The sequence below is a fragment of the Tinamus guttatus genome, unplaced genomic scaffold, assembly GCF_059628265.1.
Source record: "Tinamus guttatus ecotype Peru unplaced genomic scaffold, ASM5962826v1 Tinamus_guttatus_pri_ptg000264l, whole genome shotgun sequence".
Taxonomy (NCBI): domain Eukaryota; kingdom Metazoa; phylum Chordata; class Aves; order Tinamiformes; family Tinamidae; genus Tinamus; species Tinamus guttatus.
This window is the reverse complement of record NW_028288798.1, coordinates 1,436,365-1,452,488: the sequence shown is the minus strand read 5'-3', so window position 1 is coordinate 1,452,488 and position 16,124 is coordinate 1,436,365. Positions and strand designations below refer to the sequence as shown.

Here is a 16,124-nt window from a genome sequence, read left to right as displayed (position 1 = left end):
AAAAAAAAAAAAAAACAGAGAGAGAGAGAGAAGAAAAGGATTTCTTTTGCTCTTTGCAGTCCTTGTAAGCAGAAAGAAAGAAAAAAAGAGAAGAAAAAAGAAAAAAAATCCAATAATAACATTTCAAAAGTGACACTGCAAATTGGTTTTAAGAATTCTGTTTATAGGTATTATTTAGAGGTTTTTTTTTTTTGATGGGAAGTGTAGCTAATAAAATAACTGAAACTTTTTATTTACCCCAAGCAACAGAAATGAAAAATTGCCTCTAACAGACTCTTGAGAAGAAATCGGCAAGGAATACATTTTAGCTCTTCCTGTTCTTTTTCACTCAGCTCTCCCTAGTAAGTCATTTCTCAGCAGAAATAAATAGTTTTGATGGGAAACATAAGATGCACTTTGCCTATTAGTAAGGGAGATACTGCAATAAAAGCTGAATCAGAGAGTGTAGCATCTGTTATTTCCCAGGCCTGCAGATGGACAAATTAAGCTCCTCTGAGTAATTTAAGAAGTGCAGGGTTTGTTAAGAAGCATCAACTTGTTAAAATGTAGGAGGACAACGAGAAGTCACAGTACTGTTGCGGGCTGGCTGCTCTGTAACGAGGCTGAATATTTTGTCTCTGAAGAGAAAGACCATTCCTCAGCATTAGCCATTCAAAGTATGGCAGCGATTCCTTTGGAAAACCTGCTATTTCCCTCCACCAGGATTTAAAACTCACCTTATAATTTTACCTCAGACGAGGGTCTTTGTCAGAACAAAGACAAACTTCCTCCTCCAAAAAAAAGAGCAGACAAAAAGGATGAAGGGGACAGAATGCAGGAGGGCTCTGGAGGAAGTTCAAATCTTTTTTAGGGTGTATAACCCAAGTGCTGGGGGAGCTGCTGCATGTGTGCTGAGTGTGTGGGTGTGAGGCTGTGTGCAGGTGTAGGGATACACATGTGCATTTGATGATTGGACCATCTGACAAAAACGCGCCCTCCTGTTTCTAGTCATGTCATTCTAAAAGAGGGCTAAAGCAGGTTAGAAGAACTGGGATCTACAGGTGCCTAGTTCTGCCTCTCCATGGAATATAAAGGCACATGAGATAATTAGCCCAGGTGAAGATGTCAGCACTACAAATATTCATATTCAAGTTTTCTGAAATAAGTCCCATTATGGATGCCTGGGTCAATTCTTTCATCCTTTCTTTTTGGAGGAGACTGTTTGGGCCTTGGGGCACTGTCAAAGTTCCATTCTTCTAGTGGTGCCAGGAAAGGGAAATTAGCCTGATTTGTGGTGCATCTGCAAAAACACGGTACAGCTGCTTGGACAGGAGGCAGAAAGTGCAGGTGATCATTTCTGCCAGATGCATAAGCCCCACTGAACTGAGATGCATGCCTACAGAGCAGCTGCAAGAAAATGAAAACAAACAAAAAAAAGATTCCAGGGAACACCATACATCATAACCCATGATGTATCTGCTAGGGTTCAGAAAACCTTTTCTTCTACAGCTACAAAAGACCAGTCCTGACCTACTGGGCAAATACCTTTCTAAAAGTTCCTTACTAACTCTATTTATATAACAGATTGCCACAAATCCAAAAGGCATCTATTTTCTGAATAATGGCCTACAATTTGCACTATACTCTTGAAATACTTTTGTGAGGATATAGTGCTTAAGAAGCATAGCTTCCCTTAATGTCCTTTGCTTCTTTCTCCTCCAATTGCAAAGATAATGAAAAAAAAAAAAAAAAAAAAAAGAGGGGAAAGGGATCCTGAAATGAGCGCTTTACATAGCAAAGGCTCTACAGGAACATTTATGATCTGTGAAGCAGATGGAATTTATTTAAAGTTTTCGTTTAACTTTTTTCTGTTCTGTGGGCTCCTCGAGTTGTGTTAGCAGCCCTCTCTGAGACAAAGCATGTCCAGGGAAATTCCCTTTCTGCCTTAAGCATCCTATTTAATCATTACAACACTTCTTCAAAATAGGAAGAATTGCTGTCTCTCTGACATGCGTTTGTATGAAACCTGCACCTGGGACACAGACTCTGTTTTGGGGGTCCTAAAGGAGAAGTTCAAATAGAAAGGTGGAACTGGAGGAGAGGGTGAGCTGCCTGTGACTGGATGTGCAGGAGGTGTGGATACAAATGACTTCCTTGAAATGAGTGTAGATTTGTTACCAATCACTCTGCTGAAGCAAAAACCTTTGGTGTACAAACTGGGGAGCATCATGTGGCTGGTTTGCAAGCCAATGATGAGTGCTTTCCAACACTAGATAAACAGTTACTCGCCTGCTTTACCAGTGCAAGTGAGCTGTGTCAGTACATTATATATAGAGAGGCAAGCTTTGGCGTGGGTGGACAAACTTGATCAGCTCTGCTGTTGTTGATCTAGTCATCATTATTATTACTATTATTATTATTATTATTATTAACCTTGTTTATTGTAGTGCAGAACTAGGGGCCCCACAGGTCAAACAGGGCACAGTAGATAGTCTCCTCCTGGGAAGGTGACAGTCTGAATACACCGTGCCTGGCTCCATGCCTGGCTCTGTGCAGGAGAAGGTTACAGGTTTGGGTGAATTCGGCAATTCTTTAGAATCAAAATCTACTGCCACTGTCCTGGGAAATATTTTCATGACCCGAGTTTGATAGAGGCCTTGATGTGTAGACTTGCTGAAGTGAGGAGGGTATGAATTTGCCCAGGATGGGGATGGAAGACAGGGACGTGCCCATTTGCATTGACTGGGTTAGTAAACATAGTTTTGGTGAGGTCACTTGGCCAGGCAGTTCCCCCAGCCCAGAGATAAAAGTGCCAAAGAAAACATAGATTAGATTCTCCCCTTTACAAAGAGAAGACTAAAACTGTTTTCAGGAATGATTTTTGTGAGGTTTCCTCAGCTGAAAACCAAGTATTCGAAACGTGAGTTGACTTCTTGCAGTTCTTCCTTTTTCAACATAAAAATCCCCCGCAGCCTTCCAAAAATGAAATTGTGGCAGCTGCTCTTAAGAAATCCAAACTCTTTTCAAGTTTCTTCTTCAAGCCAATACCACAGAGACCTATTTGTTTTGCTTGGTTTATGTCAGTAAAAGTGGAGTTGCCGATTTGCCTAGCTCAACTGTGGTTCACACAGCACGGCTCCACACAGAACCGGATTTTCACTTTCAGTTGGGTCTTAACTCACTCGTGCAGAAGCTGAACTTTGAGAAATCCCCAAGACATAACCAGGCTGCAGTTGTGTCTTGCATGGGATTTTCCCATTGTCTGTTTATAACTGGCTGGAGAGTTTTGTAATTTTTTGCCTTTTTTTTGTTTAAGCACATCAGGTAGGGGGTTTCAGGAATTATTTTTAGAAGTATTATATGAAAAAGAGAAGCACAAATGTTGGACAACATTTGTGAGACATAATCAGTGCACACGTTTTGTTGTGGAGAAGCAGGGTTATTCCTGCAGGTCAAGGAGACACAGTTACTTGTTGCCAGGTTTTGGGGAGGCTGAGATCTGGGGCCTTTTCAAGGCCAAACCTTCCAGCTGCAGTTATGAGCATCACTGAGTGAAGTTAAATATAGCCTCTTCCATAAGAGAATGAGGATTTGGTTTTTGAGACACTGCTGGGTGTGTTTGATCTGTTTTAGATGCTTATTCTTTTCTCTGCCTTGCAATCATGCCTATATTTTTTGCAATGGAGAACTGAAATAGAGTGTCAGTATCACATTCTCAGGCAGGGAAACAATAAAGAGTAAATTCTGACCTTGAACTTGCTGGAACAGCAAATTGCCCTGGTGAAGCTGCTGGGATCTTTCTTCATATTTTGTCAATAAGATAAATAATAAAATGTAGATATGTAGACAGTGTCCACAGTCTTTTAGTGCCAATATTCAAACAATATTCTGAGGTAAAATTGATCTCCTTACTTCTGTTAATGATATTTATTCTCTCAAAGGTCACATTTGGCTTTTCACTATAGCATCATATTGCAACAATTTAGTTTGCTTGCCATACCTCATAAATCCATTACAGACATCCATATTTAGGACATGTTCGCACTGTCCAAGAGGTCTTTTTGGCAGAAGAGGAACAAAAATAGTTCAACTACAACCTATGAGTTTACTAAGGACCAATAGTCAACAAAATTAGTTGGTTCCCAGCATCTGCTATTTGTAAGTTCCATGTCTACTGACTGCAGTAAAATAAATTTTCCTTATAAGTGGTTGTCTTGCTTATCAAAAGCAGAAGGACACTTCAAAATCAGTAGCCTGTGGCCTCATCCTTACATCTGCCCAAAATAAAGCAAGACTCTGCCTGCAAAGCACCAACTAGAAGAGATCAAGAGTGCAGCACCACCATCTCAGCAACCCTGGAGGCCAGGTGGCCTGGGCCATGCAGCTGGAAATGGAAGGCCCCATCCAAAAGTGTGGGGGCCTCTGTGCAGCCACAGGAGAGTTGTCCCTTGGCGGTGGGGATGCAGATCCCGCAGCAGCTTCTAGGCTGCAGCCTCAAGGAACCCCAAACTCAAACAGAACTGAGCAGTTGCTAAATTTCCTGCATACATACACATATGCAGCGTAGAGATCCCTATCCACAGGAGGAAGGAGTACTTCAGAGCAAGAATGTTTCTAAGAAGCAAAGGGTTTGCATGCACTCTATCTCTATATACAGTGAGGATGGGCATAAGGCCATTTTCTGAATATTCGTCAGGTGGATTGGACAGTAGAGGCTTAGGAAAATGAGATTTGATGATTTGGTATTTGTATTATTTGTGTGGATTACTTTTTCATTAGGAAATGGATGCAATGAGTTTGGATAAAATTCCTTCCCCTGCCCAGCTGTGTGCAACTCAGTTGAACTTCTTGAATTTAAACAAATGGCATTTTGTTTTTATGGCTATACTTGAAGTAAAAATTAAATATTATGTCTAATAAGGGACAAGTTCTCTGCAGGTACTATCAGGGAGTTACTTCATGCCTAGTGGGAACACCTCAAAGTCCTCATATTCTGCTAGATAAAATCCTAGTGACTGCAATTGTTTTCATATTCAAAAACATAAGTGTTGCCTCCAGTTGCAGCTGCATGAGGATTACTTCTGCAGTCAGTTAATCCTTCAGTTCTTTGAAATAATTCAGTGCCTCAACTTGGGATTTACCCTATTGCACAGGCTTAGCCACACTATTCCAGCGTTCTCTGTTGACTTGGGACACCTGGAAACACTTGCTTTGGAGCATAAAAAGGCAGCTATCTAAAAGGCAGGTAAGAATACCTATTGATCCTGGCAAACTGAAGGCATGTCCATGCTTGCCATTATGCTACAGTACAGCATCAGTGCTGGCACCCTCAGCTGACTTGGAGGCAGCTACGTAGGGTCTGGAGCTTCTAACTGCAACAGCCATGCACAGCATGAGGTGCAAATACTGCTGGAAGTGGGCTGAACCTCTGGGCTGAACTCCACACTTGACATTAAGACTAACAACTGGTGCCTGATCCAGCAAGTGCACAGATAGCTTGTCAACTGAAGACACTTTTCTGCTCCTTGTTTGCCCTGCAGCATTCGACCTGCATGTACTGCACAGGTCTGGAAGTGCAAGCTAGGAAATCCTCCAGCCTTTAGTTGAATCGGTTTGACTCAAGAGCCTACATTTCCCAGTGTCTCCTGTCTTTCATGGACAGTTAAGAAGTATGGCTAGACTTCCTACTTCATTATGTTACCTGTGACAGATAACACTCAAAGAGAGGAGAATCAGAGCAATGCGGAAATAATTGCCTCTTGCAGATGTAGAAAAGGTTGTCTATGTTAGAAGATTGAGCTTCATTTGCTTGTTCCCCATCTTATTCACAAATGCCAGATACTTTTTCTTCTGCCAAGCGGGTAACAAGGTCATATGCTGAGTGAGATAGACAAGTATTACCGAAGTAATCACCCCCATCTCGTGCAGTGAGAGCAGCACACCCACGTGCATGATGTGCATTGCTTCCTCCTGAACTTGCCATGCAGACTGCATAACACCAGGGAGCTCAGAGCTGTAGTGAATTTGCAAAGTAGTGAATTTTGCCACTTTGTTTGACATTTATCTATTAACCAGTTTTGTAGAGACTGAAGTAATACGTACTGTTTGTGGGAGGTGATATGTGGATGGGAGAAAGAGTAGGAGTAGTAGGTGTCATACAGTAAGAGTTGTTTCTTCACGTTTATAAGTTTCAACCTTAATTTTATTATGGACTGAGCCTTTCTGCATCCTACCCTCCCATTCATAGCTGAAGGTGACTGAGCTTGGCTAAATTCAGATCCTAAGCATTTCTGGAGCTGGACAGCAGGAAACTGCCTGGCAATGAAAGCAGTGGATAACTGCATAACTAGGCTTCCAAGTCTGACAAACATGATAGCACAGAAACTGACCTAGTGGAATTCCTTAGCCTTCATTCAGGCTTCATCTGTAAATTGAAGGGAACTACTCCTTTTCAGGGCCGGCAGTAAGTTCCCCTGTATAAAAGAAGGCCTGGCTGCAGAGAGATAAGGTAGGGTAAGGGGGAAGTTCAGAGAGCTATGGCCTGGCTTTGACCATCTGACTGGACAAGGCAGAGTTGAGCTATAGCACCCGCTGGCAGCACCATCCCCTTAATGCGGTGTCTGGGAGCTGGAGGCTGCTCTGAACTGGATGATAAACAAAGCCCACAGAGAGTCCAACTTATCCCTTGTGCGAGTCCCGAGCTCCTCATGCTGCTGCTCACCAGTGGCATCCAAGCAAGTACAAGACAGTACTCAGCCCTGGTGAGGCCACATCTGGAGTATTGTGTCCAGTTCTGGACTCCACAGTACAAGAGGGATGTGGAGCTGCTGGAGAGAGTCCAGCGCAGGGCTACAAGGATGATCAGGGGCCTGGAACATCTGCCCTATGAGGAGAGGCTGAGGGAGCTGGGCCTGTTCAGCCTGGAAAAGAGAAGGCTGAGAGGGGATCTAATCAGTGTCTATGAGTACCTCAAGGGAGGCAGTGAAGAGGATGGTACTGGTCTCTTTTCAGTGGTGGCCACCAACAGAACTAGAGGTAATGGCCACAAACTGAAGCACCAAAAGTTCCACAGGAACTTAAGGAAAAAATTCTTGACAGTGTGGGTGACAGAGCACTGGAACAGGCTGCCCAGAGAGGTTGTGGAGTCTCCTTCTCTGGAGATCTTCAAAACCCGCTTGGATGCAGTCCTGTGCCACGTGCTCTAAGTGACCCTGTGTGTGCAGGGGGGTTGGACTAGATGATCTCTAGAGGTCCCTTCCAACCTTAAGCATTCTATGATTCTATGAAAAGTTTACAGCCTTCTTCTCTTCCCAGCCAGGGAGAGAGAATTCCAGGAGGGTTCTCCAACCCTTTCCTTCCTTCTCTGGATTTACACCTCCCATGGTTGGCCTTTGATTTTTGTAGCTGAAAACAACTGTTCCACGTGCAAAGCAGCACAGAGCTGGGCTCATTTAGATAACACATGATGAGAGAGATGAGCTGTTGTGATAGACAAGATACTGTTCTCCAGCTGCACTGCTGGGTTTCCAAACATTGCAGGGCCTTTCATGATGGTGCCTCAGTTTTCCAATTTTCTGTGTGGGCTGACACTGTGGCACCTTTCCAACATGATCTCCACACCAAACAAGCCTGGAGGCATCTCACCCTGCTGTGATGAATCATCTGGCTTCACTGAGTACTGAAGGCTCCTGTTGGGGACCAAGACCTGCCCAAGGCACAGACTACATAAGGGAGAGGAAAACAATAGTCCTCGGGGTTAACACAACACTGGTAGAAAGCCCTGCAGCCTTCCATGTTTTGCCCCTCCTGCTCTTGAAGGTACTGACATCAGTGGGCTTCACAAGTGCATTGCAAGCACACTCGCATTAGTATAACAGGTCTAGCTGTTCTCCATGCTGGGTTCACTCATACATCTCAGTATTTGTCTCTGAGGAGGGTGCTGAGAAGAATTGAGTTTCCTGTCGATATGCAGGAAATCAGTGGTAGAACAGATGGAACAGAAAATCAGGTGGAAAAGCTTGCCTAAGCCTGAAACATTTAGTTTAGCCTCATTACAGCTTTAGCTTTGAGTCTCACCCAGCCCAATCTAGGCACTGCAGTGGGCTACTAAAGTTTTACAGTGTACTCTCACAGCTCAAAGGTAGAAGTATTCACCTTGAGGACCACTACCAACAGATCTGCTTTTCTTACCAGCCCCGAGGTTCATCCCAGTGCTGGAAGAGGGTCCTGAAGCCCAGGCTAAGCAGCAGTCAGGTTCTGTCCTGGACACAGCTGCTCCTAAGGGCAAAAGGGTGGGAAAAGAGGCTCTCTGGGAGGGTTACAAACCTTCTCCTGTGGCTAGGGCAAAATCTTCAGATAAACCATTGCTCCATCTTTATTTCACGTTCTCCACCTGGTAACAGTCCTTTCTTCTCTGAACCTAGGGGTCTCATAGGAATTAATGGTGTATTGCAGGGACAGAGGCATGTGCTTTATTCCTGCTTCTTGCTGCTGCTTCTCCAGATGTTATTTGCAGCTTTGAAATGCTTCTCCCTTGGCTGGAGAGGCAGTCTGTATCCTTTGCGTTATCTGTCCTTTCACTATCCCAGCTGTGGTAACAACCTGAAGTGAGCTCAGGTTGGATGCAGGCACACTGACTGGTCATGGTACTTGTGTGTTCGTGTGGCCCTCACTGGAGAGCACACCCTGGTCCAACTGAGTTCCAAGAGCTAGAAGAGGGATGCCAGTGACCCATCTTGTCCTCCACAGTATCTGCAAAGAATCAAGACAGATTTCCCCTGCCTGACTCAGCCTCCCTGGTGGTACAGGCAGGGACCCAGGGCCTTGCCCTGGCAGCAGGATGCATCCCACTAACCTGCTATGCTCTGCCTGATTCCAGGTGGGCTAGGAGTTGGCCGAGGCACCTCCTTCCAAGCCAAGTGGGGAGACATTTTTCCCATTTTTTCCACTCCTTCTGCCTGGTTTCTTTTCTTCCACATCAAACACTTTCCCCTTTTCTCTTTTCCATGGGCCAGCACAGGTGATGGATGGCACCCACAGTCACACCTGCTGGCAGAGTGGAGTATGACTTGTCACCAGGCTGGTGGTTGGGATAGCTGGCTGCTGTGAGGAAAGCCTACTGCTACTTTTTGAGCACAACGGAAAACATGCAGTCTGTGATGCCTCTTCCAAAAGAAAACAGTCATGTCTTTGTTTGGTAAGAAACCTGCCACCTTGACAGGGGAGAGCACTGTGAGTGGTGCTGGAAATGGCTGGGGGTAGCCAAGCTCCTGAAGGACTCCACTGGAAAAACTATTGCTTGTTTAGAGACTGGGCTCTCCTAATCCATTTGAAGACTTACACAATAATAACAGAAGAGCATAGCACCAGAAGCCATAGGAAAACAACTGAGGTCAACAAGGCGGTGTGTTTTGGGGGGGAAGCACCAACAAGGATTCCCTGAGAGTGACCCCCCAAAAAGGGTCTGCTCCCTCTGTCCTCCAACCAGGGCAGCCCTGGGGCACAGCCTTGTTCCTGGGCTGACCCAATGCTGTCTGCTGACTCTGCTCCTCAGCCCGGAGGTGCAGACAGCACATGCGCAGGCTCGAGGCTGGTTTGTGTTACACGCTCAGTTGCGGCAGCGCGGGGGAAATGCCCGCCGTGAATGTCAGTCTTGGAACGCCCACTAGATGTTTCCTTTCCACTAGCAAAGCGGATGTAAGCAGTCATGGGTGCTCGCTGGCCTTCATTAAGATCTGTAACATGATGCTCCTGATTTTTGTCAGCAAGGCTCTCAATCTGAGCCTTTTTTTTTTTTCTCAGACCAGTCTTTTGACAGAGCTATAGCACTGAAGTGCCTCACCTCCATAAGGCCTCTTACAAACTTTCTGTTTTAGGTATGTGGCTTTTCAAAAAAATCATGGCATTCTGGTTTCTAACAGGCTGCTTTTAATGTTGTGGAACAAAGGCCACTTTTTGATTTTTTGGATAAAGATATGCTCGTCCAGACATCTGTGTGAAGCAGGACTTAGCTGAGTCTCAGATATGTCCAACAGTAAATATACATGTGCATGGACTGCTCTGCACATTCCTTGTGATATGTATATGTGTGCATAGAAAGTTCTGAGAAATCTTTTTTGGCATTCCTGAGTTTCATTTGGAAAGGAAATGAAATAACCTTTTTTTTTCTTTCTTTCTTTCTTTCTTTTTTTTTTTTTAAGAAATAATCTGGCTGCATCTGAGGTTAGGATGCATAATACAAGTTGCTGCTGCCCATAATGGGTGCTAGGGTGTTAAACAGTCAATTATATTGATGTAAAAATCCCAGCCCTTCCTTGAATAGATTATACCAGAGCGAAAAGTGGCCAGGCCAAGGTACAGCAGCAGCAGTAGCCACCATCAACCTCCCATCACCTGAGAAGAGGGCAGAGGTTTCCACGTAGCTGGACACTGCTTTTAACTGCCCACTAGATGAAAGTCCTGCTCCTGCAGGTCTGTGGATAAATGACAATGAGTGACAATGCCCAAATTTTGTCCAGGGGAAAACATCCAGTTTAGCACAAAACTCAGTCACTGAGCACCCTAACAGAGCAATAGCAGACTTTGTATGACAGCTGTGAGCTCCCACCCAAGAAACCTTGCTGAGGGGGAGAATAGCCATAACCTTCAGAAAGGGGATGGTGACAAGCAGTGAAGGGGTGGCTTTGAGACACCTGTGTGTGGGGACACCAAAGTGACAAATGCTACTTCAGAATGTGCTTAGTGGATTTTACGTGAACATGTACTTATGTAAAAACATGCACTTATGTAAAAACATGCTCTTGGTATTCATTGAATGAATTTGCATAGTACCTTTTGTGAGACGTGTAAATTGTCAGAAGCACAAAGAGGAGTCACATAGGGCAAAGTTTTTGGAGCTTGTGTAAGGGTTGGAAAGTAGACAGCATGAAAGTTTTAAGGTACCTACCAAAGATTATACTATTTTTTTTCCACTGGAAAGCTTTTTATTCGGATGATTTATTTAGTGTTGTTTTTCTACAAAAAGGCAGTATTTCCAAAGACAGCAGACACTTTCTATAATAATGTCAGCCAGACTCTGAGTCTTTTATCAGAGTCACTTCTATGAGCTATTTTGAACCAATCCTCAAAATGAGCTGTACTAGTTACTTCTATGGAGGGATGCTTACAAATAGGCCTTTTTTCACGAAAGTATTTCTCAGGTAAACTGCTCTCAATTAATATGATTTTCTTTTTTGTATTACTAAAACAGGGATCCCCTCACAGATTACAATCCTATTATGCTGACAAGTAATAAAGGGACAGGTCTTACCCAGAAAGCCTCATTTTTTAGTTCTTTGCAGTTCCCAGTAGTCTTATGATAATAAGCCCCATCACTGCATTGAGTGTCTCCTGATGTTAAGAATTCTTGTCCTCACCATGGCCCTATGAGGAAAGGCAGTGCTGTTAACCCCTTACACAGATGGGGACTTGTGGTGCAGAGATGTCATTCTGATGGTGAGCAGACTGGACCAGATGAGACCTAGTCTCCCACTGCAAGGCAGTACTTCCACTTCCCACTGTGCTTCCATACAGTTGGTGTTGTAATTTCATTACTCTATATTTTCCCATCATTCCGCCTATGAAAGCAAACTCACAGCACTATCATCAGCGGGTTAAACAATGGAGTTAAAACATTTAGCTATAAGTACACAAAGTAGAAGAAGAGTGCAAGAGTGAATAAACAGGCAAAAAAGTGAAGGATAGAAGAAAGCATGATTGCCAAGAAGAAGGTGGAGGAGGGTATAGAAAGGAAATTAAATGCTTGAGATGACCCATAAAAGTCCCTAGTGCTACCAGTAACCTAGGGTAGGCTTTTGCCTTGAGAGATCTTGAGAGATGTTGCTTTGCAGCAACCTTTCTTCACTCATTTACACCTGCCCACTGCAGTTCTGCGGCCAGCAAGAAATCCTCCCATGTTTAACCACAGCCTTTCACATAAGGGTCTTTGCCATCAGCCAGGCCCCCAGACTCTGGGTGACTCACCCCCTTTGCATGTATACAGATATTTCCACAAACTTTTTCAGACTGACAGGAAAAAAAAAAAAAAAGAGAGAGAGAGAGATTTAAAGCAACTAAATGTGCTAAATGTGGCTGAATGACGTGATAACAGGAATCATATTTTCAGTATGAGATGCAATCCAGCATCTCTTCAGGAAAGTTCAGCAAATGCTATGTCCCCTTGCTTAGACCCCGTGGCCTGGGCAGAGGGAAGGGAGCAATAGGAACATTTTTAATGCAGTTTTACAGAATGAAGACATGTGCTAATGCAACGCAGATAAGATCACACCGAAACTATATCTCCCACTTGCTTATTCCAACAGTGAAAAGACCATGCAAACGGATGCTTTCCTCTGTAAGGAAAGGCAGTACAAGGCTTCACTGCAAGGCTAGGAATCAAGACTGTCATTAAGTAATTGACTTTCCAGTATCTCACAAGAAAGCTGCAAATCAGGCCTTCCTGACTCCTGAGAACCCAGTCCAGTGCCACAGTCACTGCTCCCCTCATCATCTGTTACAGCACTTGCAGTCATGCTAAGAAATCACTAGTTGGTCTCAGTCTGGTGACATCTCCAGCACTGTGTGAGTTTACAGTGTAGCAAAGATAGTATAAATCTCACTAGTAAACATAGTGGAAAACCTGGAAAATGTTTGGGATGGGAAACTTTCCTCCTATATGTTTGAAGAGTGTTTATCTTGTTTAAGGTCTGCCTGTGCCAAGTATGTGTAATGAAATTATCACCTAATGCACAACGCACACACAGCCTCAGAAGCACAAAGATCCGTAACATGCACAAACACCAGCCACCAGGAAATACCCTCTCAGCAACATCCCAAGGAATAATTTCCCTTAGGGAAAGACTTCTCAGAGTTTATTATAGGTAGTTTTCCAACATAAACCTAAATGATTTCTGATTGACATGGTTAATAACCAGTCATGGGAATGTGCTTACATTATCTTATCCTAATGCTGCTAGTAATTGCTCATTGTGTCCATGTGGTGGCAACTGGCAGAAAGCAGATACTGCCATGAATTTGTCCCCAACCCAACTCAGTCAATAGCTGGACTGGCAGTAGTTAGTTCGTGTGTGCCCTGCACACTACTGCAATCAGGAATTGGTTTGAAAGATGAAAGAAACTGGTCCCTAGATTATTGAACCTTCAATATGAAAAAAAATGACAATTTTCCAGAAATGATATATGGTCCAGCTACTACAATCACCTTCCTCTACCCAGCTGGGTAGGATGTGAATCTGTGTGAGGAAAGAGGAAATTCATCATTCAGACCAAGAACACAAGGACTAGAAGGTTCATGGGTTTGACAAAGAGATGTCAGCAGCTGTCACCTCCACTTAAAATTCAACCTATCTGGAAAGTGGCTAGGAAGTGTCATGCTCCAACAAATGCTCTGTGATATCTATATAGTTTCCTAGCCTGTACAGGAATATCAGGGAATGGATATGCACCTAGTTCAGGCCACCACTGCTATCACTGCTCATTCACTTGCTTGGGAAGCTGGGACTCAGGTCTGTGTGGTGATGGTGTTGCCCTTCTTGGAGGATGTTTCCTGAGCTGAGGTTAAGCCCCACATGGAGCCTCATGTTGCAGCTCCTCAAATGCTTGCGTTGGCATGGACGAAGACTGTCCATTTTCTCATTCTTCCACCTTTAATAAAATAAACGTTTCTGAAAAATTCAGAGGATAATCCATCTTGTTAGCTGTGATTGTTCTCAATCCTGAAAGGTGATTGTTTTATGAAATAGATTGTTCTCTGATTTGTGAGAATTTTGTTGCCATTAAATGTATCAGAGAATTTTCTATTTCTGCTTCTATAGATGCAGAGGCCTCAGTGCATGCTTGAGAGCAGCATTTCTGGAAGCACTGCCCCAAGTTCACAATATTTCAGTGAGAGCAGGCACTGAAGCAAACAGAGGGGTGGCAAAATGGGGGATGCCTCCAGAGCATGCCTCCTCAGGCACAGGCCAGTACTATCTGCAGATTAACTGACGAGTCTGGTAAACATGGATCACATGCTTGTGATAAATGTCACCTCCTGTGAAAAAGAGAGAAGGCCCCTGTATGTGAAAGAGGAGAAGCTGAGGTGCTGGGACGTTTACGATGATGCTGAGATTAGTCTCTGCCTGGCCGGTCTACTGTAGCAGATGCCAAAGTGTGAAAACCAAAGGCAGAGTCTGGAGGAGGCAGCAATCTGGGGCAGGAAGCAGCAAATGACTGCTCCTCCAGCAGTTCACCCATTGCCAGTTGTCATGTGGATCCGGGCTGCTCTCCTCACTGCATGGACAGCCTCACCCCCTTTTCCCTGCAGGAGCAGATTGCACCTAAGTTCTACTCCTGGAGTGTGCAGGACTGGGGACAGGAGAAGGGTATTATTCTTTGTTCATATCATGTAGTAACAGGGAAAGAACTCCTGGGCGTTTATTCAATATTTAAATTACATCCTTCTGGTAGGATGATTCTGGGCTCTGAAAATGTGCCGTATGGCAAGCCAGGAGGTGTCGAACAGATTCTGCTATGCAGACTTCAATTAGGAATGTTTCCAGTGAAAGGAAAATGTGTTAAGCTAAACCTCTCCATAGTCTGACAGCTCCTGATGTTCATGTCAAGAAATGAATGCAAAAAAAAAAAAAAAAGTGCTCACTCTGAAAAGAGACATAATTGAAGAATAATAACAGTAAGTGCTCCTACAGTACAACACACCTAATCCCTGAGTGAGTATTGCTCAAAACCTCAGACTTCTGCTATCTGAAAGTCCCAGATACTGCTACACCTCCCGCCTTAACTGTGTAGCTTTATTTTACACATAAGAAGTCTACTTGTTACAAGAATAGGCCCAGTTAGCAGTGCAGTTAAGTTAACTTCCAGTGGACAACATTCGTTAAATGCCAGAAAGAAGGTTAGTGCATTGCAATGCAATAGCTATAGTTCAAATGACAGAGCTCCTCTGCTTTTTGGAAATGATAGAGCTCCTCTGCTTTTTGGAAATTCTGTAAATGAAGGAAGGACTTCCACTGAAGTCAGTAGAAATTTCCCATTCATTTTGCCAGGCAAGTCATTAGACCTGCAGCAAAACTAGGGGAGAAAATGCTAACACAACAAACTCTTCCTGTTTTAGCAGTTCTTCCACCCAAAAGGAAGAAGAACAGTAGGAAAGGAAAACAAAGAACTGAAATGCTCTGGAGGGGAACAGAGGCTTTTCAACATCATGGGCAGAAATGAATGTGAACAAGGAGCCAGCAGTAGGCAGGCCCTTGCCACAGGATAGGAAAAATGCGTAGGAAGGCACCCAGCCCCACATTCTGGGCTCACCAGACCACTGCAGGCAGTGGCCCACAGCCCTGTTCCCAGCAAGGTCCAGCATGCCAGTCCCGAGCATTAGGTCACCTGTGCAGACACTGTGTGTATGGCACACAATGTACATACCTGGCTGCAGACCACCATGGCTTGCTTAAAGCTTTGCTGAAGACAAAAGAAGGTGCAGAGCCCCGGCGGGGAGCAGTGTTCCTGAGTGGCTGCAAACAAGAATGAATTTGTTAGCAGTTTTTATCCTCTGACAAAACTCCCAAGCAGATGGAGGTTTGATTGCTTAAAGGAGCCATTACTACACTGTATGCCCAGGAGAAGTATGAAAAAGTCTCTGTATGGGCTCCCGACTCTCAGATGCTGCCAAACTTCAGCCTGCATTTGGGAGAATACAGGTCCAGTAAGCCTGCCTTCTCCTGGTGCTCATTTCATTTGCACAAATATGAGCACCAGGAGAAATGCCCCTATCTAAGAAATGCTTTGCTTGCATTCTGTGGCTACCAACTAGCATTTCCCCATTGGAGCAGGTACACCATGTTTCTGGGAGACTTATGAGTCCAAGGGGACACTTGGCTCAGATTTCAAGTTTGAGAACCATGGCACAGTTTTCCTCAAGAAACAGGTCTAGTGGTAAAACAGGATGTCAATTGAAATGGAGCCTCTTGAAAAACAGGGGCTGAGAGCCTCTTAGTGGTCAGCATTTAGCATGACAGCTATCCGACCATACCATTAATTGGGAGAGGCTGGGAGCCCTTCTGACTGAGATGGAGGCAGATGTGCAGAGGTAT

At 44.2% G+C, this 16,124-nt stretch overlaps 1 protein-coding gene across 1 annotated transcript in view; it reads right to left on the bottom strand.

The window, feature by feature from the left end:
- TAGAP (T cell activation RhoGTPase activating protein) overlaps positions 1 to 15,521 on the bottom strand; it is a 45,663-nt gene extending 30,142 nt beyond the window's left edge. The window contains exon 1 of the mRNA XM_010216064.2: positions 15,457 to 15,521. The gene's annotated coding sequence lies outside the window, so the exon portion shown is untranslated. The remainder of the gene's footprint in view (positions 1 to 15,456) is intronic.
- Between the last annotated feature and the right edge of the window lie 603 nt (positions 15,522 to 16,124).